The following is a 23,436-nucleotide window of genomic DNA, read 5'->3' as shown; positions in this document are numbered from 1 at the left end:
AAAAAAATATTTGTAATATATGTATAGCTAAAATTTAATGGAAGAAGACATGGGCAAATAAGTGTCTAAATACAGTATTAGCATCAGCAGAGGATTGCGGTCGCGTGAGTTATAGTTGCCTGCACTAACTTTAACGTTTTTCATTGGTTTTTTACGAGTGAAATGTACAGCTAACTATAACTTGTGTGAAACCTATGGTTTTTTCAGTGAATTTGCAAGGTTTTTTAAATGCTAATTCCTAACTATAACGTGTGTGAAACCTATGGTTTTTTCAGTGAATTTGTACGTTTTTTTAAATACTAAGTTACTTTACGCCGTTCGTGCCGTGCGCGCCCACTTCACGCAGTTCGTTCCGTGCGCGCACGCACGCGGTGCGCTTCGCGCACCGCGCGCCCACTTAATGCAGTTAGTGCCGTGCACGCACGGTGGGCACGCGGTGCGCTACGCGCACCGCGTCCCACGTTACGCTGGATGGGCCATGTACGCACGATGCCCTTCGCGCACCGTCCGCACACGGAGGACATATTATGCGCTTCGTTGTGAAAGGTTATCTATTAAATGTTCACAGCAAAAATATGCCATGCACAAAAGGTGCCCTGCGGGAACATTTTGCACACGGGGGGGGGGAAAAATATGGATTTTGGTTTTTTTTTATTTATTTTTTGCCGTACGCGTACGGTAAGCGCATTCGGCGTTTTTTCAAAAAAAAAATATTTTTTAATTTTTGGCCTTGGATGGCCTTCTGGGACACCATAACCAAGGCTAGGTGGTTAGGAGCAGTCTAGCCTGCCCCTTTTCATGATATCCAACTTTGTTTTTCCTCCCCCCCCCCCAGAGTGCGAGAGAGAAAATGGCGGCCGACACTTCCTGGTTTCGACTGATTCGAATGTTTACTAAGATCTAACAGCCAATCAGAATCGCGCTCGCGCACGGCACCGTACGGTAAGCTTACGGTGCGCGCTCGGAGCGCGCTTACAGATATATATATTGATTTAAATGCTATTTTCTCAGGAACTACTGAACAGATTTACACCAGACCTACAAAAGGCACTTCTTTGACCTGAGGACTACCTCTCTGACAAATTACAAGTAATTCTGTTCAGCCGTTCGGGCTGTAGCTGTGTCTAAAGGTCCTATGGAAAAATGCATGGGGAAAATGCGTTTTGGGACCCCCCTTTTTTCTCAGCCCCCGCTTGACGAATCCCCCCGAGACTTTCAGGGTAGGAGCGTAGCGTAGCGCCCCATTAGTTTTGAAAATTTCGCGAGGATTCGTCGACAGGCGCCAAAGTTATTCCAAATAGAATGTTGCGGAATTCCTATGGAAACAGGGTCCTAACTATAACTACCTACTGGCGACCGCCAGTAGGTAGTTATAGTTATATATATATATATATATATATATATATATATATCTTGTACAACTATATTTTTGACTGATATTTTTTTCTTGATATTTTTGTATTTGCCTGTTTAAGTATACGGAGTTGATATTTTTGCATTGTATATGTTTTCATCTATATGTTTTACATCTAGCGAGAGCGTGCCTAGTGCATGACTTGCCGCTCAGCCGGAGTAATCCCGAAGGGATCTCCGAACCGGCCCCAGCTCCAGTGCATGACACTCTCCGTAAGCCAGGAAGAGGAGAGAAGTAAGCGGTGGCCTCACTCAGAGGCCATCTTGCCCCTGGATGAGAAGTAGGAGAAGTTTCTAATGATTTTTCTTTGAAATACGTAGAGTTTCCTGCATCCCCTACCTTGATCCCAGCCTGGCTCTATGCATAATGGGCTAGTTTGAAAACCTTTGTGGGAAGGCAGGGCACAGTCTATTGACTTGTACGAGGGCTGTGCCCAGCTCCGCCCCCATCCTGCCAGTAATGGCACATCCAGGCACAACTATAAACAAAGTCCATCTGCCAACTGCAGCCTGTCATGTGACCCAGGTACAGACTGCAGTCACCAAACAGTTAGGGCAGGAAAATGCCAACTTTCTAAATGTAAAAACAACAATTGATGGACAGAATGCAGAACAATGTCATACATTCAATCAATCAAAATCATAGTACTTATAGAGCGCATTACATACCCGTGAGGGTCTCAAGGCGCTGTGGGGGGGGGGAAGATGAGCAGGTCCTGGGTCAGTCGTAGGTGGGTGGGGAGGGTGTTCCAGGTCTTGGCGGAGAGAAAGGAGAAGGATCTGCCACCGGAGGTTGTACGCTGGATGCGGGGGACAGCGGCGAGGGCGAGGCTGGTGGAGCGGAGCTGTTGGGTGGGGGTGTAGAAGCTGAGTCGTCCGTTGAGTTAGGCTGGTCCAGTGTTGTGGAGGGCTTTGTGTGCGTGGGTGAGTAGCTTGAAGGTGATCCTCTTTTCGACGGGGAGCCAGTGTAGGTTTTTCAGGTGGGGGGTGATGTGGCTGTGGCGAGGGACGTTGAGGATCAGTCTGGCGGATGCGTTTTGAATGCATTGCAATCGTCGTAAGTGTTTGGCCGAGATACCTGCGTAGAGGTAATTCATCCCAGTACAGAGATCTGGGCCTAAATCCATCATGCCATTCCAGTTTGAACCCAGCCATATGCAAATCAGTCTTTTTTTTTTTGAAAACCTTTATTACAATTCCGAAAAGATACAAGTATATGCAAATCAGTCTTGACCTTGCACCCAATGCGAACAGTCCAGCCCGAACTGCCAGGCCAGGTCCTGCCTGGACTGGAAACAAGCATCCTAGGACTGGTTTCGGGGTTTCAATTAATGGACAGAATGTAGAACAAGGTCATACATTCACCCCAGTACAGAGATCTGGCCCTAAATCCATTGTTTTTTTGCTCCCCATGCCATTCTAAACGTGGTATTTTCAAAACTGTGATTTAAAATAGGACTTTATCATTAAAGAGGATTTAGAATCACAATCTCAGACACCAAAAATATACTTTCTACCTGCTCCCAATCAAAAGTTAAGACTTAATAAGTGAAATAAGGCAACTCAATGTTATCTTACGGGAGAGGTAGGTCTCATAGTAGTGAAAAATGAAATTGTGAATTTTTCACTACCAGGACATGTAAAACTTAAAAGTACATGTCCCACCTGTTAATTACAATGAGTCCTGCCCCATGGGCTGTCTAGGGCCTACCTTAGGGGTTATTTATATACAATAAGAGGGGAATTTAAGGCTTGTCTAGGGAGTTATTTTGCCAAATCGAAAACTGCATACAGGCTGCAATGGCAGACCAAACCTGGGACATGTTTTAAGGGGCTACTTAAGTGGGTGGCACAATAAGTGCTGCATGGCCACTTGTAGCATTTAATTTACAGGCCGTGGGTATGTGGTATTTCACTTTACTAGGGGTCTAAAGGAACAATAAATATGCTAATCATGTGTAAGCCAACTTTACATACGTACAATCACTAATGGCAATTTGTAACTTCTATGTGTGCAGCAGAATGCAGCACATATAGAAGTTTCAACTGTCATTATCTAATGATTGTTTATGTGCACCTTCCTGTACATGAACAATCACTAACGGCGATTTGCTCTTCTACGTTGCACCAGTTTAAGACCAGGTTTTCCCTGGTCTTATTTTTGGCACTGTACCATATTTACGCCAGCCTTGTAAAAAGGGGGCAGCGTCAAAAAGCAATGGGTATTGTGGCAGAACGCCAACTGCAACATCCATTGCCTGCCCCTTTCCCGCTAAGTGCTGCGTGAATAGAGGCATTTTTTGCAAGGTGGTGTTAAGCCACGTTAATTCCCCACCTTCTAAATAAGTTGAAGGGGTTATTGCCACAGAACGTCAAAACAAGTGACGTTTTGGTGGAGAAAACCTCTTGCAAATATGCCCCTATGTTTTCTCAGCAAATTTCCACTTTCCATAGTGTAAAATTCTGATAATCCTTAGAAAGATCACAAAGGGGCCGATTCCGATCCGTGTCGGGAAGCACTCCGACCGAGTCGGATCCGGAGTGTTTTCCGACTGAGCCGGACCCTACAGTCCGACCAAGTGAGTACGATGCGCACCTATGCTGTCGGACTCGGTTCGGTCGGACTCCCATAGAAGTCAATGGGTGCCAGTTGTACGACGCGTACATGTGCTCCCATTGACTGAATGGGTACGTCTCGAACAAGTGCGCCCTCTACAGTGGGTACGCGTTGGTGCCATCCGCACCGTACATGCCTGTGTTGGGGAGACCCATAGGTCTCCCCCTGTGTCCGAGTTGTAGGGCTGTGGGTGTCAGGGGGTCCGACGCCCGAAGTCCGACTCCAGGAGCTTTTGCGAGCCGGACACTCCGGCTCGCGCAGGCTGTCCGACGCGTGCATCGTACTGGCTCGGTTGTATATCGCAACCATTGCACGCCACGGTTAGCTTCCAACCGAGACGTACAGAGCGGTTCGGACCCGGAAACGACTCGGTCGGTGAATCTCACGTAGCTCCCATCGTACTTGCTCGCTCGTACAGCTGTACGAGTCGGCCGGAAAACACGCGTACGGCTCATAGTTTTTCCGGCCGGATCGCGGTCGGTGCCCTTCCGACTCGGATCGGAATCAGCCCCAAAGTGTCCTTGTCCATAGGTGCTGCTTCATCTTTGATTAGTACAGTTAGAGTGTGTTTCAGTTACATACCTTCACCACTCACTTGATGACCCAAGTAAATTACATTGTATTACACAAATTTACATTTGCTAATTTCTCTGACTAGACGCTTCCTGTCCAAAATTCCCAAGGATTCTGAAAGCCTTGAAACATGCTCCACTTTAGTTTTATCCATAAACAGGATATAACCTTGAAAGTAGAGACTTCTTTCACCTCTTTAATTAGTTTGTACATTAACCATTGGTAAACGGATTTATCTGATGCCAGCCCAAAAAAGCTTGCTTGAGAATTGACAACTTCCTATGGACATTCTGAGCAAGTGCGTATTTTTGCATGGTCATCCACATTTTTTGTGGACTGATGCTGCTCGTTTTTTAATGCTGCACCCTACGGCACTGCTATCTAATCCCCTAAAATATAGTAAAATTGGCAAACTTCTAATTGGCATATTTAACATCCCAATAAGGTCATAGTTTATGGTGCAGGAAATACACCAATTACTTGGAAAGATAAATGTCACCCTTAGACGACATCACATGTTGTGGCATCCACCAGGCTTACAAAAGGAAACATGACTTGAGGCTTACCTGTGTAGCCTGACTCCTGCAGCTTTTAAACCTGCATGGGTGCCTGCCAAAATATCCTTTTTTGAAAGAAAAGAACCCTCCTTTCATGTATTATATATGTCACTGCTGCGTAGGCCTACAAGGTAGGGTGCCTAAAAGTGTTACATAGAAGAATTTAATGTTGGAGTGTTCCTACAGTGAATAGCCTCCAAAACCTATTTTCACTGTAAAGGGCAGTAGCTGTCCTATGAGAAAAACTAAGGTTCAGGCATGTTATCTGACCAATTCAAACACTATTTTGAATGTTTATTAAAAATCCAGTTGTTGTCTATTTACTCTTTCTGCAGGGTCACCCCAGATTATTTTGCCTTTCTGCTGAACACTATATTAATTGGCTACAGAACTCTGTGCACTTTACCCCTGCTGACCAGTGGGAAAGTGCTTGTGCTGTTCCTTTCAAAATGGTAATATTGGTATACACCTGATGAGATAATTTAATTTGCCTACATATCCCTAGTATATGGTACCAGGTGCAACCAGCAGGTCCAAACTACCTGAAGAACAAATTCTCTTGGTACACCCTCAGAACATGCCTTAGATCAGCAGCTTCCAAAACTGTCAGAGTACCCAGAATCAATACTGCCTCGTGGGACGGTGGAAGCATGATATATTCCAGTTGCAAGTTCTGGAATCAGCTACCCATGCATCTTAGATGACAGTTGAATCTGATGATCCATTGTGGTTGGTCTGAAATTGAGCCTACTAACTACCACTTTACTTTTTTTTTTTAATTTTACCTTTCAGTCATTAACTGTCAAGTTTTAAAAATTCGTATCTCGGGTTCTGCGTATCTTATTTTTGTAAATGTTTTCATTAAATATCCCTTTATGTTTAGACATTTGTGTGGGATTTGTTATTGTGTTCTGTTTTGACTTTGTAAGTGTTTGGTTACTGCTAAATACTTTATACACATTTTTCTAAATTAATCCTGTCTGCTCTGTGCCCTACCTACCTGTGATTGAGCACTGGCTTAAATTATTGAAACTGTTTTGTATTGTGACAAGATTGTGGTCTTATTCCTTGTGACCAGGGCCGGCTCTAGAGTGGTGCGATCAGTACTACCTCACTGGGCGCTGATTTGGGGGGCGCCATGTTTGCAAGTATATTATCGTATTAAAAGTACCTGCTACCCGTACCTTGCCTCCAGCAATTTTTAGTGGGAGTTGGGACTCATCATAAAGTAGCGCAGAGGGTTAATATGCCTGCTGCTAAGAGCCTGTACCATGCACATCACAAAGTTTATATAATTTAAATAGGTCAGTGGGTTACTGCTTTTGTCAGGGAGACCCTTCTGTTACTTGCAGTTTATAAGCTAAAAAACTAATTTAGAACAGTGAGCTATTAACTGTCATCAAAAAGCTGCATGCACATTGCAAGGTATACATTAGAGCTATATGTCTTTTTGCCCAGTCTTTCATTATCCTAATCTTGCAAAAAGGGTTCATTTGGGTAGAAACTAATTCTTATTATTATAGAGAACCCCAAACAATGGTGTTACTTTTTAAATTCCGAATTTGTGCTTGCTTTTCCAGACCAAGGACTGTTAAACTATACTGCCTACCAGTATGGATAACATGTGACTCCTAAACCTTGTTGCCCTCTGACTTATGTAACATTTCCTATGCACTGATTTACACACGTATGATTGTCTCTGTGTAGTGTGTGTGTGATTTAAAGTACTCTGCCACCCTACACTTGCATGAGTGGTGCTATAAAACTAAGTGAATCTGAGAAAGAGTGGTTATGGAGACTTCAGGGGCACTTTTAAATGGTGGTAGTGAGGGAATCCGTGGCAGAGGTGGTCAGTGGGGGGCACCAACAAACATTGTCGCACAGGGCGCCACCAGTGCTATAGCTGGCCTTGCTTGTGATGAAGTGACATCCATCACAATTCATAACTGACTTTCTTTCAAGCATTATGAATGCAGTCATTTAACTACCCTTGGAATGCATGTATAGCTGTTTATAGTCTATATTTAAAATCCACTTTGCCCCTTTCATTTTCATGAGTAGTTCCTTCACTTTAGGTTAAAGGAAACTGCCTATTACATATTTTAGTTTAGATCTGTCTCTCCATGGGTGTCAATCTACTTAATGGCCAGGAGTAGCAGAAGTTACATCACACCCAAGAACCTTAGTGACATCACAGGAACTGATGTCAGATTTTAAGTCACAGTTCTAAAACTGGCACTTTTAGAAAGTTATATTATGAGAAACATTGGTTCAGTAGGGTTAAAATCATAATTGTATACATAAGAAGACTTCTCGTAGTAGACGTTTGTGGAAAAAATGTATATTGTACCAAGGTATACAATATGGGCAAGTATATTTTGCAATTACTTTTTTCACTGCATATTTGTAAAAGCAAAAAACAGAATAACTTTTCACTGTTTTTAGAAGATCCAGTGCAAATGCAAATAGTGAAGAAAAAAGTGCAGTGAAGAGAGTAAGCTTAGATACAAAATGCATCACAATTAAACAGACATATAATTCATTTTTTTAATTTTAACAATGTGCTTGGAATCTATATAAGTCCATTGTCAACGGTGTTTCGACCTTAGGGGCAGATTAGGATGGCAGAAGGCCCACCACTGCTGGGCCCGGGGGTGGCGCTCCTTCCGCCATCACTAAGCGATTTACCCACCGCCCAATTAGGATGGCGGTGGGTACCACAGCGGATGCAAAGTGCATCTGCCACTACACCGCCAAAGGCAATCGTACCGATTGCCTGGCAGACGGTGCAGGGTGCCTAAAATGGTGGCGGTGCCTAGCAGGCACCATCCACCAAATTAGGATATTGTGGAGAAGAGCCCTTTCTATGGCAGCAATGCCGCCATAGAAAGGCTGGCGAGGATGGGGTTTGGGGGCCATTTGCGGGCTCCTCTTGTTCTGGGGGGAGGTGTTGCAGCACTTAGGGGGGATTTCCCTACACTGCGTGGCAGGCACCACGTGGTGCCTGCCACGCAGTGCAGGGAAATGTAGCACATGCCATTTTAACATTGCGAACAGTGCTGCAGCCAGCAGCACAGTCCGCAATGTTAAGGGCCCGGACATCGTAATATGTGTGGTGGGACCGCCGCATTACTGGTGGGCGGTCCCAACCACTGCAAGATGGCGGGCAGACTCATGTTCGCCCGCCATCGTAATGAGCACCTTAGTTACTGAAAGGTCATCATCAGGACAGGAGCCCCGGTATCTGGTATCATGGAAAATGGTCCTGAGAATATAGTTACAGGAACATGCAGGTGGCACAGGGTATTCTATGATCAATAGAAATGAGGGTTACTACGGAAGAAAAGTATTCCGTTAGTCCAAGGATCAAAATTATTAACCAGCAAAAAAAACAACTTAAGAGAAAATGGTCCCTTTTATACATTTGTGCTAAAAACAGCTGATGCAGCTGAAGGGTCCACAATTCCGATAACGCTATTCAACTCTAGAGAGGCTGGGAAAACAGAGGGGCAATATGTGATCCCAGATCTTTTTGAGAACTGAAACAGAGAATGATGATGAGTAGATCATTTTCTGTCGTGAGGTAGCATTTGTTTGTGTAGTATTTTGTGCTTAGCTACACTTGCAATATGATGCAGGAACATATACCAACAGTACAGAGTTGTGGCATACAATTATGCAGTAGTAAAATCCTTTACAACTCACAGATTCCCTTTGAAGATTGCTGTCAGGCATACATGGAACCATTTTAACCCATGTTTTGGAGCACATCATACACCTCATTATGTGAGAGAAATTTGTTTGGAACAGTATCTGGAGGTAATCGCTTTGGAATATGTCCGTGAAGGAGAGGTTTTGCACATAGTGCATTAACAAGGTGTTTAGCATGCACATTCCTAAGAGATTGCCAGCAAGTTTCTTGTTAGAGAGGGAATTCTCTTTTTTATTCAAAGAAACCTGGGCAAGAAGTACTTTTGTTCTGGTTGAAAAATTAGTTGCAAATTACTCACCGACGTTTGTAACCAGTATTGTATTTTGCAAACCAACCCTAGTACTAATAGGCTGTTTCTCAAAATAAGGAATCCAGTATACATTAATATCATCATAATTAATTTTCATCAGAAAGGTTGCGATTTATGACCCCCTGCGATTGGCTACAATCCCAAGGATGATTGTCTCAAAGGGACAGTAGACCACTTTCCCATGACTACTTCCCTAATCTTTTTCTTAAAGTAGCCTGAGTTTGTTAAAAGAACGAGCGCATCTTTTCAAAACAAATTCCAATTGAAAAAGTTAGTGAGAATTGGCAGTGGCCCTCTTGACCACTGCCTACTTCCCTCCACCCCTGACAGTGCCACCCAGATTCCCAAATGGGATGGTGCCCAAACTAGAGTCTTTCCCCTTTACAAATCAGTTACCATTGATGGTAACTGGTGAGTGATTTACAACTGGAATTGTAGTCGCAAACTATTGACTCTTACCTAACCAACACACATGTTGGAAAGAGCACCCAAAACACACCCCTTCCAAATTGCAATCTGGTGGGTGTCAGAACGCCCATTTCGCAATTTGAAAAAACTTTTCTGAATCTCAAATGTGGCTAGTCCAATAGAAAATAGGATTTTGCAGTGAAAACCCTGTAATTTAGCAAATCGCTAGATTTTCAACCAGAAAATACCATTTCACATCTGCCTGTGAATCCTTTGCCTCGGAAAGATTGATTTTGTCATCTGGAAATGTGGCGAGGCTGTCTTTTCCAGTCTTATCTGTCTACTAACAGCAGTTTCAATAACAAATATTTGTACAAAGTATAATTTACCTAAGACTTAAAAATGTCCTTTTCTAAAGCCTTAAAAAGGTTTATTTCGTCAGGAGAATCAGTTGCATCTTTGTACATTTTCTGTCATTGGGATTCTGAAGTCTCTTGGAACATTCACAGTCTGTCTTGATCATTGTTTCCTCTTTCCTCTTTTTGTTATCTGGCATTGTGGGTCTACAGTACAAATCTATTTATATAGCAATATTGTTATTAGTACCTGACAATTCTAAGAATATTCAGGGGGGGTGGTGAATTGATCTCTGATGTTTTAAGTTAACCTTTCTCTCTTAAGTCTCAAATGTTAACCTTGAGAAATCTTAAAATTAAATATTTTACTATGACGTTTTGTCTAAAATGGCTAATTAATTTTTAATTGAAAATGTGGTCAGCCTCTATGCGCATCACTTGATATGAACATGATGCTAATTGAGTCCAATTAGTTGCCACCTGCCCAGAAAATCATAAATATGTGACTAATGATATTAGTTGAAATAATGAACATTTTCCACTTGATTTGGTGGGCAGTGCCAGACATGTGGGGACAGGACTTACAAGGAAAAATCCCCCACAAGAAGATTAATGGATGCATGAGAAACTCAACTGTTTCACAATGAAGGGGACTTTCAAATAATCATATGGTATGATTGGCAGATTTCCTTTGAAGAAGACTTCTTTGTCTACCTGGGTGACCACTGTCGCGTCCTCCCCAGCTCTGGAGCATTCAAATGACCATGCCACACACACAGCTCCATAACACAAGTGTCTATTCTTCGGCATGCCACCGTTAACTGAATGAACTATGTCATAAACTTTATTAACCACACCCAGACACCACCCAACTGATTTTGTAACTTTGAAAGAAGCCCGGCAGGGATCACAAGGATCCTACGGCACATAAACATACAACACTACAACCACCACCCACCTGGTAGTTAAGGACACCGTCTCCAGGCCTAGACATATGTGTGTGAACCTTGTGAATCTGGGTGGTGCAGTTCTATTATACTACCATTGAACTAAAACAGTTTGACTTGTAGGTGAAACGCTCAATACTGTAGAAAGTGTCAAAAATACCCTGGCGGTGGAGGTTCATTAAATTAGTATGGAAGATTGACGTTAGGCTGAATCCACACTCAATCATTATAAGAACCTAAGTCAACTTTAAACTTTGCTTATTACTCTACATCTACAAAAGCCATAGTCAAGTCATTATATTATCAACTGTGAAAAACAAAAGCTAATACAGCACATCCACAAATCATGTAAGAAGGTCCAGCTGAATGACCAGTAATGGGGACCTTACGTCGTTCAAAGTCAAATGAGCATTTTCATACATCAACAAGTCATATATGACAGTCCAAGATCCAACAAAATGTGATGAAAGGTCCACGTGATGTCAGTAGAAGATCTTCTTTTTTTTATTTCTTAGAGAAATCAATATCCAAGATAGAGCACAGCCAACACGTGTTTCGTCAGTACTTGTCAGTACTACAGAGTTTCTCAAGGCTATCGATTGAAAGTATAAATGATGGAGTCCGATGACAAGCTTAGAGAAATAGGTACATATAAAGTTGAAAGTCCACACCATGTAAATGGCTAAAGTCAGGGTAATCTTCTAAGTCAAGCAAATACGTGACCAAACATAAGGTCAACCGGTATAAATCACGATAATGATGCATCCATATCATTAGTTATTGTTAGGCGTCCTCAAAGTCACCGCGCATGATAACGCTCACCGGTAAAGACAAGTGCCGGTCAATCGCGCCATCTAGATGAGCGTTATCATCCAGATGACTGAGGACGCCTTACAATACCAATACTTATACTGTAATATGAATTTATTTCTGAATCTAATGTACTGCCATTTCCTATTTCATTTATAGTTGTATGTGCACACACATATTAAATGTGGACCATTGAGTTAACATGTTAAGTTAGCATGAATAGGCCTGTATTTCTTTCTGCATAAAATACTGTTTTCCATTTCTGCTTGCGTGACGTTTCCCTTGAAGGTACATTTACATGGTTTGTTAGTTTGACTATTGGTGTAACACCGTATTAGCAAGAGAAATCCTGAAAAGAGCACGGTGACAAAGAACATGGAGAGCCAGAGCGTTTACTGGCAGGGTCTATTCAGCAACGTTGCGAGGAGTTACAGGTACCCAAGGACGATGCCGTTCGCAGGACTGCCCTGGGAGAATCTGCTAATGTTGCAGCTCACAGCGTGAGAATGGAAAGGACAATGGAGCTACTGATGGTGTGATCAATGGGTGTTGCCCAGATGCTTCTTGTGATATGAACTAGTGTTCCCACAGGTTGATGCTGGCTACTTTTCCCTTGGACTTTGAGAGGTACAGGCCTACATGCTTATCCCTTTGACTCTTTGCTGAAGTGTGGCTTAGGCTATCACGTATTTCCCTTTCCATAGAAGACTCTTGACCCTAACCATAGAAGACTCTTGACTGAGCTTCTGAAATGCTGACAATCTTCTAAGAACTTCCCATATTTTTCTCTTTTTCTGCAATTTTCCAAATTGTTTTAATCCTTTTAGACTGAACACATTCCTTATTAGTTTTAGACTCTAGATGACTTTAGATATCGCTCATGTTTAGGAGAGAAGTTCAAAGACTCTTCTCTTAGCTTCAGATTCTGCTGTTAATTCTTTTTATTGCTGTGGCTGAACTGCTTGTTTTTCTCATATTGATGCACCTGAACTTCTTCACGAGGTTTGGCTATCCAGTTGTTATTCGGTACCTTTAAAGCATAGTATTGAGATTAATTTACATTAACCTAACTGCTAGTGCATAGTAACATTTATTGACTTTATTTTCTGATTTGTGGTCCTTATTGTGTTGCCAAATTGCTAACTCCCATCACCTCTCAGTCACACATAAAGACCCATCCGACAACCTATGGTATGATGTTGGCCCTCTGTTGGATCAACTGGTGGCATTGTCCGATGGTTTTCACTGAAGTGAGGGAGTTCAGGTGTCCCATTTAGAAATTGTCCAAACCCATACCAAACCCTTAAAGCCCGTGGTTTGTTGCAATCCTCCTGAGTGAAGGATTGATGGAGTTCCAGCAGTTCAGGAGCAATTTGTAACAGCAGAGGTGTGAGCATTAATAGGGTTGAACGTTGCAATTGCTTATGCTTGGCTTGCAGTATCTTGCTGTGAATTTGTGGTGTTCTGTGGAGATGTTTTAAGTTGTTGTGTGAATGTGGCACTTAATGCAGCAAAATCAAAGTAGTTATTGGATTCAACGTGGCCTAAGATCCATGGATGGTATTAAAAAGTGTAGAATACACTATATTGTAGTTGTTTGCTATGTTGTAGTGCTAGTTGCGAGATGTTGTTGACAGTACAATTGAGATAGAGATTTAATCTTTGCGTTATTGTGAGGTGTGATTGGTATAGTAAATCCCAGTGCACAGGGAGGAACTGTATCAATCTGAGTGAGACCCCGTTGGTCGATGTTTCATTTGAGTATGCGTCAGGGTAGGTCGGAAAGTGTTACTCCAGACCGGTTCATGTGTGTATGAATACTTTAATTTTTTAGAGATATAGGCAAAGTTAGTTGTTAAAATTGTTTGCATTTGTTTTGTGTGAAAAATTGCTGAGAGAACACATTTGTGAAGAATTGTAAAAGAGGGTGAGCCGCTGTAAGGAGTGAGGTTGACGTCACACTGTGCCGCTCTGGGATTGGTTGGTGGTTGTTAAGCCATGCTGAGATTGGTTGTTTACGCCATAGAGTGCCATGCTGGTATTGGTTGTTGATGCTGAATGAGAACTGTGGGTAAAGAAAGTATTTTGTGGTTTGAAATGAAAAGATGTATTGAAATTGTTAATATACTATTGAAAAACAAAATTGTGTGAGACATGTTTAGGAGAGATGTAAAGATACCTATTTGTGAGGGAGAAGAGGCACCATCTGAGGATACACAGAAGGTCATACTATGACGATATATTTTAGGAATCCATACATGTATTTGGCTTAACCAATGGCATAAGATCACTGAGAAGAAGGTGCAATGATGTTTCCGCTCTTTGGCACATTTATTTGAGAATCATTGAAAATCTGAGGAAAGTACTGTACAACATGAAACCACCTCCTAGACGTGCACAGTACAAAGCACTTAATGCTTGGGAGTGAGCAACTCAGGAAAGGCAGAAGAAAATATTTCAGGGGAGAGCTAGAAAGGCAGGACGGACTTAAGCCGATGCTAGATGGAATGCAGAGCAAAAGAGGTGGAGAAACTATATGATAGAAGGAGCTAGATTGTACCCTGCCTTAACAAGTGAAGACATCAAAAATGGAGCGATACTGAACTCCAATCCAGGTGCACAGCTGGTGTCGTGATTCTCACACATTCAATATCAATAGCTTTGTCACTTTTAGCAATAATTACTCCATGTGATCCAAAACTTTCCTTAATTCCATTTTATTTTCATTGTTCTTTTCGCACGTGATTTGCTTATGTTTTAACAACTTCTCATGCCGGCGGATATGCCCATCCAGGCCTTTTTCCGGGCACGCCAAAAAACATAAAACATCCTTGGTTGCAAGTTCTTATATTACCCAATGCATTTCGGACTGTTAAAAGTCCTTCTTCAGGGATTCACTACAAAATAAAAGAACGTTGCTATTAAAATCAGACTTCAGATCACTATAATCAACACTGTCCATTTTCATACCAACAACGCCATGTTATGTTTGAAATTAACCTATATGCAGCGCTTTCCCTCTAAACCCGGAGCTGTATGCTCCCGTAATTATACCTGGGAAATCCTCTACCCAACCTCTTTACCCTGTGTTTTTTATCCTCCCTTAATATTACGTGACACCCCAAATCTTAAAAGCTAGTTTGCTCCTCCCTCCTCCTTCCTGCTACCATCTTTCCATTCCCCAGATTGCGTCCACTTAAACTCTTACCTACGCAACTTTAATTCGTGTTCTTTCTTACACCAACAATTCTCTCGCTCTGGCGGCATTTAACGATACGCCATGTTTTCCCACTACTTTAACTCCTGTGAAGTTGCCCCACCTCTTAGACTTGACCTATCACAGCCTTTCAATTAACACGGTTATAATCACTCGTCCTACATTACCCATAATTCACCTCTTCTTAAATATTTCAACCTCCATGTTTATGGCTGATCCTTTATGTATCACTTTTCCAATTTCATAATTTCCCAGGTGATACAATACTCTACCCCGCCCTCCCTGCCTATGTTTCCTTTTTTTAAATTTTTTTTATTTGAGTTTCTGATATACATATATAAATATATAAACAGGGCACGACACATTTGAAATGAAATATTGTGCAAAACAATAACCAAATAAGTACCCTTTCTGTACAAAATAAAGACAAATCTTATAAAATACTCTTATTGTTTCAAAGCTCAGATAAGGAGAAAGTTAGATTCCTCTTTCCATTGCTTAATTGGATCCCAAATTTTTTCCCCTAGTTTTCTCCCTCTTTTCCCCTTTCTAGCATATATTGCATTCTCTAGATTGTATATTGCCAATAATCGAGCTAGCCACTGATGATACGTTGGCGGTATAGGATCTAGCCAGGCGGAAGTTATGCATAGTCTTAATACTGCCATTACAACAAATATAAGATATCCCCCCTTCATGTGTATATCGTAATGAATAACACCAAGAAGAATTATCGATGGAGACAAGGTTATTTCAACAGACAACACTCTGGAAAGAAATTCCTCGATATTCTTTTGAGTTGGTTGCAGATGAATACATGTTGCGAGCATATGTACCAAATCAGCCTCTGAACTTCCACATCTGGGACATCTAATCCCCGAGATCCCTCCCCACTGTGCGATTCTCGCAGGAGTATAGTAGAAATGATAAATAGTTTTATAGTGCTGTGCCTGTAGGGATGCAGAGCATAAAATACTCTGTCCCAGCTCTAGCGATACAAGAAAGCACTCTTCTACTATGTCTAGCTTTGTCGCCCATTTCTGCGTCATTCTATCCTTGTCATCCTGTTTAGCTTTTATCAATTCTGAATAGAACCTCCTAATAGTGCAGTCTGATCCTGCTTGTACTAAATCCATAATTGGAATCCTACCAAACCAAGAACTTAAAAAAATGCCTTGTCTCTATACCATAGTTTGCCTGTAACTCCGAGAATTGCAATATCCCTTGTGTAGTCCTAATGTCTCCCATCATCCTTATCCCCTTCCTTCCCCATTCTCCAAAAACCCAACCTGTAAAAATATCTACTGGTAAAGTAGGGTTCGCATTCATTCTAGTGTATGCATTATATTTCCCCAAACCAAAGCTTTTTGCAAATGCTTTCCATATATTATAAGCCGCTAAAATCCTCTTGAATCGCGTCCTTTTAAAGTAACAAAAATCGGTTTGTTTCAAAAATAAGTTCTCGGCTTCTACCCCCATGACTAAGCCATAGATTGCTAACGTGCCAAACTCGTCCTGTCCTTCGATCTCTGCCCACCATGTTCTGTAGGGCCGCTGCCCAATAATATAATTTTAAATCCGGAAGCGACCATCCACCCCTATCCCGAGGCAATGCCATATACCTAAGAGCTCTCCTTGTCTTTCCCTTTGCCCAGATGAATCTATTGATCATATATTCACATCCCTTAAACCATCTTGATTCAAAAAGTAGTGGTATTGCTCTAAAGAGATATAAAAACTTAGGTAGGATCAACATCTTTATGATGTTAGTGCGCCCCACAATTGAGAGATGGAGATTCTCAAGCCTATCTAAATCCTTTCTCACTTTAGAAAAAACCGGTGTGGTATTTTTCTCTACCAGAGTGTCTAAATCGGAAGAAATAATTACCCCCAAATACACCCCATCCTGTACCACTCGATAATCAGAGCAATCTACATATTTATTCTTAATTATCTGTGTCTTATTGGAGTTCAATTTATAACCTGATACCTGTCCAAATCTAGTGGCCTCAATTTCAACCTGCCCTATAGCCTCTGTGGGATTAGATGTAATCACTGCCACATCATCAGCATATGCGAGCACCTTACAATATCCTATGCGCGTATACACTGGGGAAATCCTATCGCATCTCTCTAATCTTCGGATCAGAGGGTCGATATACATCGCAAATAAAAGCGGAGAACAAGGACAGCCCTGTCTGGTACCTCTCTTAATTTGGAAAGAATTAGTTAAGCCTGAATTAATCCGGATTACAGTGCTCGGAGCTCTATATAGTGTTTGGATTGCCTTAATGTATCCATCTTTAAAACCTGCTCTTTTCAAGGTATGCCACAGATAGTTCCAGGAGACCCGATCAAATGCTTTTTCTGCATCTAGTAACATTACAGCCATCGGGTCTCCTGAGACCTCCATGGCGTCAAACAGTGTGATAACCTTGCGAGTATGGTGAGTCGTACCCCTACCCGGAATAAACCCATGCTGGTTACTGCTCACGAGGGAACCTATTATTTGAGCAAATCTTGTTGCTAATATCTTAGAAAAAATTTGGGCGTCAGAATTCATGAGAGTGATTGGCCTATATGATGCCGGCATGGTGGGAGGCTTTCCTTTTTTCAAAATTACCACTATTTCAGCGCCACCCCATGACCCTGGTATAGAGACCCCAGATTGTGCTTTCTGCATCGTTGTCGCCAGATCTTGAAAAAGAACATCCCAGAATACTTTATAAAATTCAATTGGTATTTGGTCAGGGCCTGACGCTTTACCCGAAGGGAGATTCGCTATAGCATTTTTAATCTCTTCTAGGTCCAATAGTTCTTCCAACCCCTCTGATTCTTCCTCTGTCAGTCGCACCACTGGGATATCTTCCAAGTATGTCCCTATCTCATCCAGATCCCGACCATTTTGCTCATCATATAGCGAGGTATAGAATTTTCTAAATACCTCTCTTATTTCATCTGGGTCTGTGCGCAAATTACCTTCAGAGTCTGTGATTTCTCTTACCTCATCTAAAGCAGTCCTTTGTCTTGTACGAATAGCTAATGTTCGCCCAGCTGCTTCACTAAATTCGTGGCACCTCTCTCTGTTGGTCAAGTATATCTTAGCTGCCTTATTCGCAATAACCTCTCCAGCATCCATTTTTGCCTTTGTTAATTTTAGAAGAGCCTGATCTAAAGAAGCCCCTACTAAGACACAGTGTTGCAGCTCCTCCTCCGCATCCAAGACTGCCCCAGTTAGTTCTCTAGATCTGAATTGCTCTTGTTTTCGTTTAAAGGTATTAAAACTTAAAGTTTCCCCACGTATCCCTGCCTTGAAAGCATCCCAAACTATTCCTGTCTCTGCACTGCCTCTATTATTTTCAAAGAACTCCTTAATCCATCGCGTCATATACTGAATATATTTTTGGTCCTGAAGAAGCCCACGCTCAAATGTCCATATTCTAACTTTCCTGGGTCGTGTGGGCATATTCAAGCTCAGGATCAAAGGATTATGATCGCTGAGTATACGGGGAAGTCTATCTATCTTTACATAGGAGATCATGGAGTTAGAGGCAAAAAAGTAATCTAGTCTCGCGCAGACCTGATGAGGGGCAGAGTAGTACGTAAATCCACTATCCCCATTTTTTAGCTTCCCCCAGACATCTGACAACATATTGTTTCTCACAAGCTCTCCTAGTGCTCGATGTTCTCTTTTCTTTCTTCCCTGATACCTCCCATATGATCCTGTCTCTACACCTAGCCCATCTGCACCATTTATATTAAAATCCCCTCCCAGTATAATCCGAGGTGCCCAGGAGGATAATTCTGCATCTAAGAATTCGAGACTCTCTGGATCGTCCACCATTGACCCGTAAATTACCCCAAGGGTACACCACTCTCCCTCAATAAGACATTCAATTAATGCCCACCTACCCCATTGGTCTTCTAGCTTTTTTCCGGTATTCACATTTCTACTCTTTGATAATATTGCAACCCCTCTGTGTCTAGAGCCTTGTTTTGAGTATGCTAATACTTGAAAGCCTAATTGATCTAAAAGATATGCCTGTGAGGCCATGATATGAGTTTCTTGTAGGAATATAAAGTCGGCATTGATTTGTTTTAATGACACGGCAATCCTTTGTCTTTTCTGGCGATCGTTCAGGCCACTGACGTTCCACGTCGCTACTCTAATAGCCATTGTAGATCAAATAAGATTGATATTCCCAAAAAGAGACAGAAGTTAAAGAGACTTCGCTTCAAAGATGTCATTGCATTACATCTAATACTGTTTTCTGATTTCTGTTCAAATGATTTTCCCTCTATTCTTAAAGTACAAAACATTCCTAATCCTTCCCATACTTGCATTTCTTCAATTGTGCAGCTCTTAGTTTGTCGTGCCCTCCCCTCTTCACTCCACCCCTCCCCTCCCCGATCCCCCCCCTACAAGCCCTCCCCCCTTACTGGCAAATAGGTCAATCCTGACCTATGTATGGCAACCTAAAACCTAGGATGTCCGTCTCCTCCCCCCTCTCACCTACTACCCTTTTCCTACCTTAAACCCATGTGCTACCACTATAACCACCCGTGTATCATCCTTGTTACCCAGTTTGTGCTCATGCCTACAGATTAATTTAGTTTATAAACATCCTATTGTTCAACTTCTTAATCAAATTGCATCTGAAGTAGTTGTTTGACTTTTTTGACCCCTTTTCTCCTTCAATGCTGACAGATATTCCTGAGCCAGTACCTGAGAGAAAAACACCCTGTGTTGCCCATTAACTACTACTCTAAGACGGCAGGGGAACATCAAATAGGCTTCACATCCTGCATTTTGAAAGGGAGTTATTAATTGTCTCATCCGCCACCTTCTTTCGACGGTAGTGTGACAAAAGTCTGGCCGAGCGAAGAAGTGTTATAAGATCTCTTGGCCGCTGGCTTTGCCTTGCTCATAATCTCCTCTCTTGCCAGAAAGTTGCCAACATACATGAGAATCGCCCTTGGTTTACCATCTGTATTTCCTCTTTTCTGGATTTGAGGAAAACGGTGGGCCCGCTGAATCTCATTTTCCCAACTGCATTTAGTAATTTCAGGGAATGCACCCCTAAACAGCTCCACCACAAAGGCACGTACGTCCTGGCCTTCCTTGCCTTCCTCCACGCCAAGGAGTCTTATATTGTTCCGCCTTTGCCGGTTCTCAAACTCCTCAAATTTCCAAAGGACATCTGTTACTGTTTTCTCCTGAACATGTTTATCTTCCTGAAGCTTGGCAACTACATCCTCCAGCTTCCCAGTCCTCTCCTCTACCTCTGTGACTCTACCAGCCATATCTGCATATAGTTTGTTCACTTTCCGCAGGGATCCTTCTATTTTTTTATTAGCCTGTCTAGCTCTTCGACCTTCTGCCCTTGCTTCGCTCTGCATCTGTTTTAATGTCCCAAGTAGCAAGTCAAAATTGGGGTTCTGGGTCGTTAACTGCTCCACTTGACAATGTTGAAGAGATTGCTGGGTTTGAGAGTGAATGGTTCCCTCATGATAAACCTGTGATGTAGCTGAGTAGTCCCAGTCCAGCTTCTTAGCCACTTCCCGCTGCGTAGGGCTCGATAAGTTCTGTGCTGAGTCCTGTACTCTTACATGCGACCTCTTTCTAGCACTCTTCGACCTCCGACATCTGAGGTCTCCACTCCCCATTGTCCTTTCTACTTCTACTTCTGACGTTTCGATCTCAGAGTTTCTGGTCTGATGTCCCGGTGAAAGTGAGGGTGAGCCTGAGTCTGAATATGAGTCAGATCTATCCGATCTTTCGCTTAATTCTGAGGCTGACTCTATATTTAAGTCTGTGAGGGAAGTGCCCTTGCCCTTATTTTTGCCCGCATCATCCTCCTCATCGTCATCAACTGAATAAAAGCATTCATCAGTTGGTGAGCCCGGGATAGTTACTCCCTGCACAGTGAGGTCATTAATGCCCCGAATATCTTCAGTGTCATGACCCTTTGTTGTTTTAAAGATTGTGTTATTTGCTTGCCATCAGTAATAGTCTGAGCAGGTTCAATTAAAGACTCATCTAAATTTTGCCTTTCACCTGTTTCCCCCATAGCAGCAGCTCTTGTGCCCAATTCAGTCATAGGCTCAGTCTCTATAGCTTTGCAAGGCAAGTTAGTAACAATTTCTGCTAAGGGCCCTCCATGTGCCAAATGTAAACTCACATTTTCGCTGCCCCCCGTAGCTGTGTCTGTACCTGGGTGTTCGTAGGAGCGTTGGCAGGGAACAGATTGGTTTCATTCTCGTGTTGCTGCTGCTCCAAATCCAACACTGTTGAGTTCTCAACACCCCCACCGATAGGCATCTGCTTTACGCTCGCGCTCTGAACTCCTGATGCGTAGTCCGTGAACTGCGTTTCTGGCTCGGCCGATAGCTCACCGCTCGTCTTCTCACCCTGCATGCGTGAGTCTGTGTTGCTGCCAGCTTTTTTTTCGGCAGTATCGATGAGGGGCGACGGAGGAGGAAATGCCTTTTCTTGATCCTGGACCGATCCCCGAGGAGCCGGTATTACTGTTGTTGAGGCGGAAAAAGCTTCCATCAAGGTAGGCTGACTAAGCACCGTATTTTTCACTCCTTCGACTCCAGACAACCCTGTCCCTGTGTCGGCTGATCGCTCTTTAGCGGCTCTCTTGCCCGGTAAAGCCTTCATTTTCTTAAGTTATTTTTCCTTCTTTAGGGCACTCCCGAAGATCTTCTCGTTTCTCTCCACGCCGTTATTTTTAACCCAATCCTTCTGTACCGGAGGCTGAGCCTGGCTTTTCAGGCGAGTCTTGGCTCTCAAATTGTCTGTGGGGGCACCGGGGTCGCTATGTACCAGGCTATCGTTCTGGGAGTCTTTCTCTTTTTCTCCGAGCTCCCTTAACCCCCTTGCAGCCCGCTGATTTTTTGAAGCCATTTCCCTGATTTTGTTATGCCGATAGAAAGCAACCCAGATAGTGGTCACAGTCAGCTGGTTCCCACTGCTAAATTCAACAGAGTGCGTCCTTAACTTCAGGGTGCCCAATTGTATCTGTGAGCGCCGTGTCTTCACGCGTTACAAAAAGAAGATGTTACGGAAAATAAATCGTGTCTATAAACTTGTTGAAGTCAAATATTCACTCGCAAGTTTCTTCTATTCCCTTGATGTGCATCTCACGTGTGTGCTCATATCCATGAATAATCTGTTATCCGTTGATCTTCTCTGTGGGTGCTACTTGCAAGTGGGGCAGTTGTATCAAATTTCATTGTCAAAGATTGCCGAGCACTCCTGTTTTAACTATTCCTTTTTTGCGAGTGAATATTTGACTTCAACAAGTTTATAGACACGATTTATTTTCCGTAACATCTTCTTTTTGTAACAGCTTTTGAATACCGTACACGTTGTGTTATCAGTAGTATCAAAATTATGAAGTGAATTCTTATATTGGAGTTATGGCGCAATAGAAAACATCGACAGGGAGGGCGGGGTAGAGTATTGTATCACCTGGGAAATTAGGAAATTGGAAAAGTGATACATAAAGGATCAGCCATAAACATGGAGGTTGAAAGATTTAAGAAGAGGTGAATTATGGGTAATATAGGACGAGTGATTATAACAGTGTTAATTGAAAGGCTGTGATAGGTCAAGTTTAAGAGGTGGGGCAACTTCACAGGAGTTAAAGTAGTGGGAAAACATGGCGTATCGTTAAATGCCGCCAGAGCGAGAGAATTGTTGGTGTAAGAAAGAACGCGAATTAAAGTTGCGTAGGTAAGAGTTTAAGTGGACGCAATCTGGGGAATGGAAAGTTGGTAGCAGGAAGGAGGAGGGAGGAGCAAACTAGCTTTTAAGATTTGGGGTGTCACGTAATGTTAAGGAAGGATAAAAAACACAGGGTAAAGAGGTTGGTTAGAGTATTTCCCAGGTTTAATTACGGGAGCATACAGCTCCGGGTTTAGAGGGAAAGCGCTGCATATAGGTTAATTTCAAACATAACATGGCGTTGTTGGTATGAAAATGGACAGTGTTGATTACAGTGATCTGAAGTCTGATTTTAATAGCAACGTTCTTTTATTTTGTAGTGAACCCCTGAAGAAGGACTTTTAACAGTCCGAAATGCAGTGGGTAATATAAGAACTTGCAACCAAGGATGTTTTATGTTTTTTGGCGTGCCCGGAAAAAGGCCTGGATGGGCATATCCGCCGGCATGAGAAGTTGTTAAAACATAAGCAAATCATGTGCGAAAAGAACAATGAAAATAAAATGGAATTAAGGAAAGTTTTGGATCACATGGAGTAATTATTGCTAAAAGTGACAAAGCTATTGATATTGAATGTGTGAGAATCACGACACCAGCTGTGCACCTGGATTGGAGTGCAGTATCGCTCCATTTTTGATGTTGCAATTGTTGATGTGAAAAGGGGCAGATCACGTACTCCAGGGAGTACGTATACAACTTAGAGTTTGAAAAAAACCCAGCTGAAAAGGAATAGTTAAAACAGGAGTGCACGGCAATCTTTGACAATTAAATTTAACAAGTGAA

At 42.4% G+C, this 23,436-nt stretch overlaps 1 long non-coding RNA gene across 2 annotated transcripts in view; it reads right to left on the bottom strand.

Annotated features, from left to right (window-relative positions):
- LOC146861335 (uncharacterized) overlaps positions 1-23,436 on the bottom strand; it is a 148,830-nt gene that overhangs the window by 47,665 nt on the left and 77,729 nt on the right. The window contains exon 4 of one of the 2 annotated variants that reach the window (XR_014979244.1): positions 14,491-14,600. The exons of the other annotated variant lie outside the window; for it this stretch is intronic. This is a non-coding gene — a long non-coding RNA (uncharacterized LOC146861335). Of the gene's footprint in view, positions 1-14,490; positions 14,601-23,436 lie in introns of those variants that run through there. 2 annotated transcript variants of the gene reach the window in all.

Source organism: Triturus cristatus, chromosome 3_1 (assembly GCF_964204655.1).
Source record: "Triturus cristatus chromosome 3_1, aTriCri1.1, whole genome shotgun sequence".
Lineage (NCBI taxonomy): Eukaryota > Metazoa > Chordata > Amphibia > Caudata > Salamandridae > Triturus > Triturus cristatus.
The sequence above is the reverse complement of the archived record's forward strand: the minus strand, read 5'-3'. Positions and strand labels throughout refer to the sequence as shown.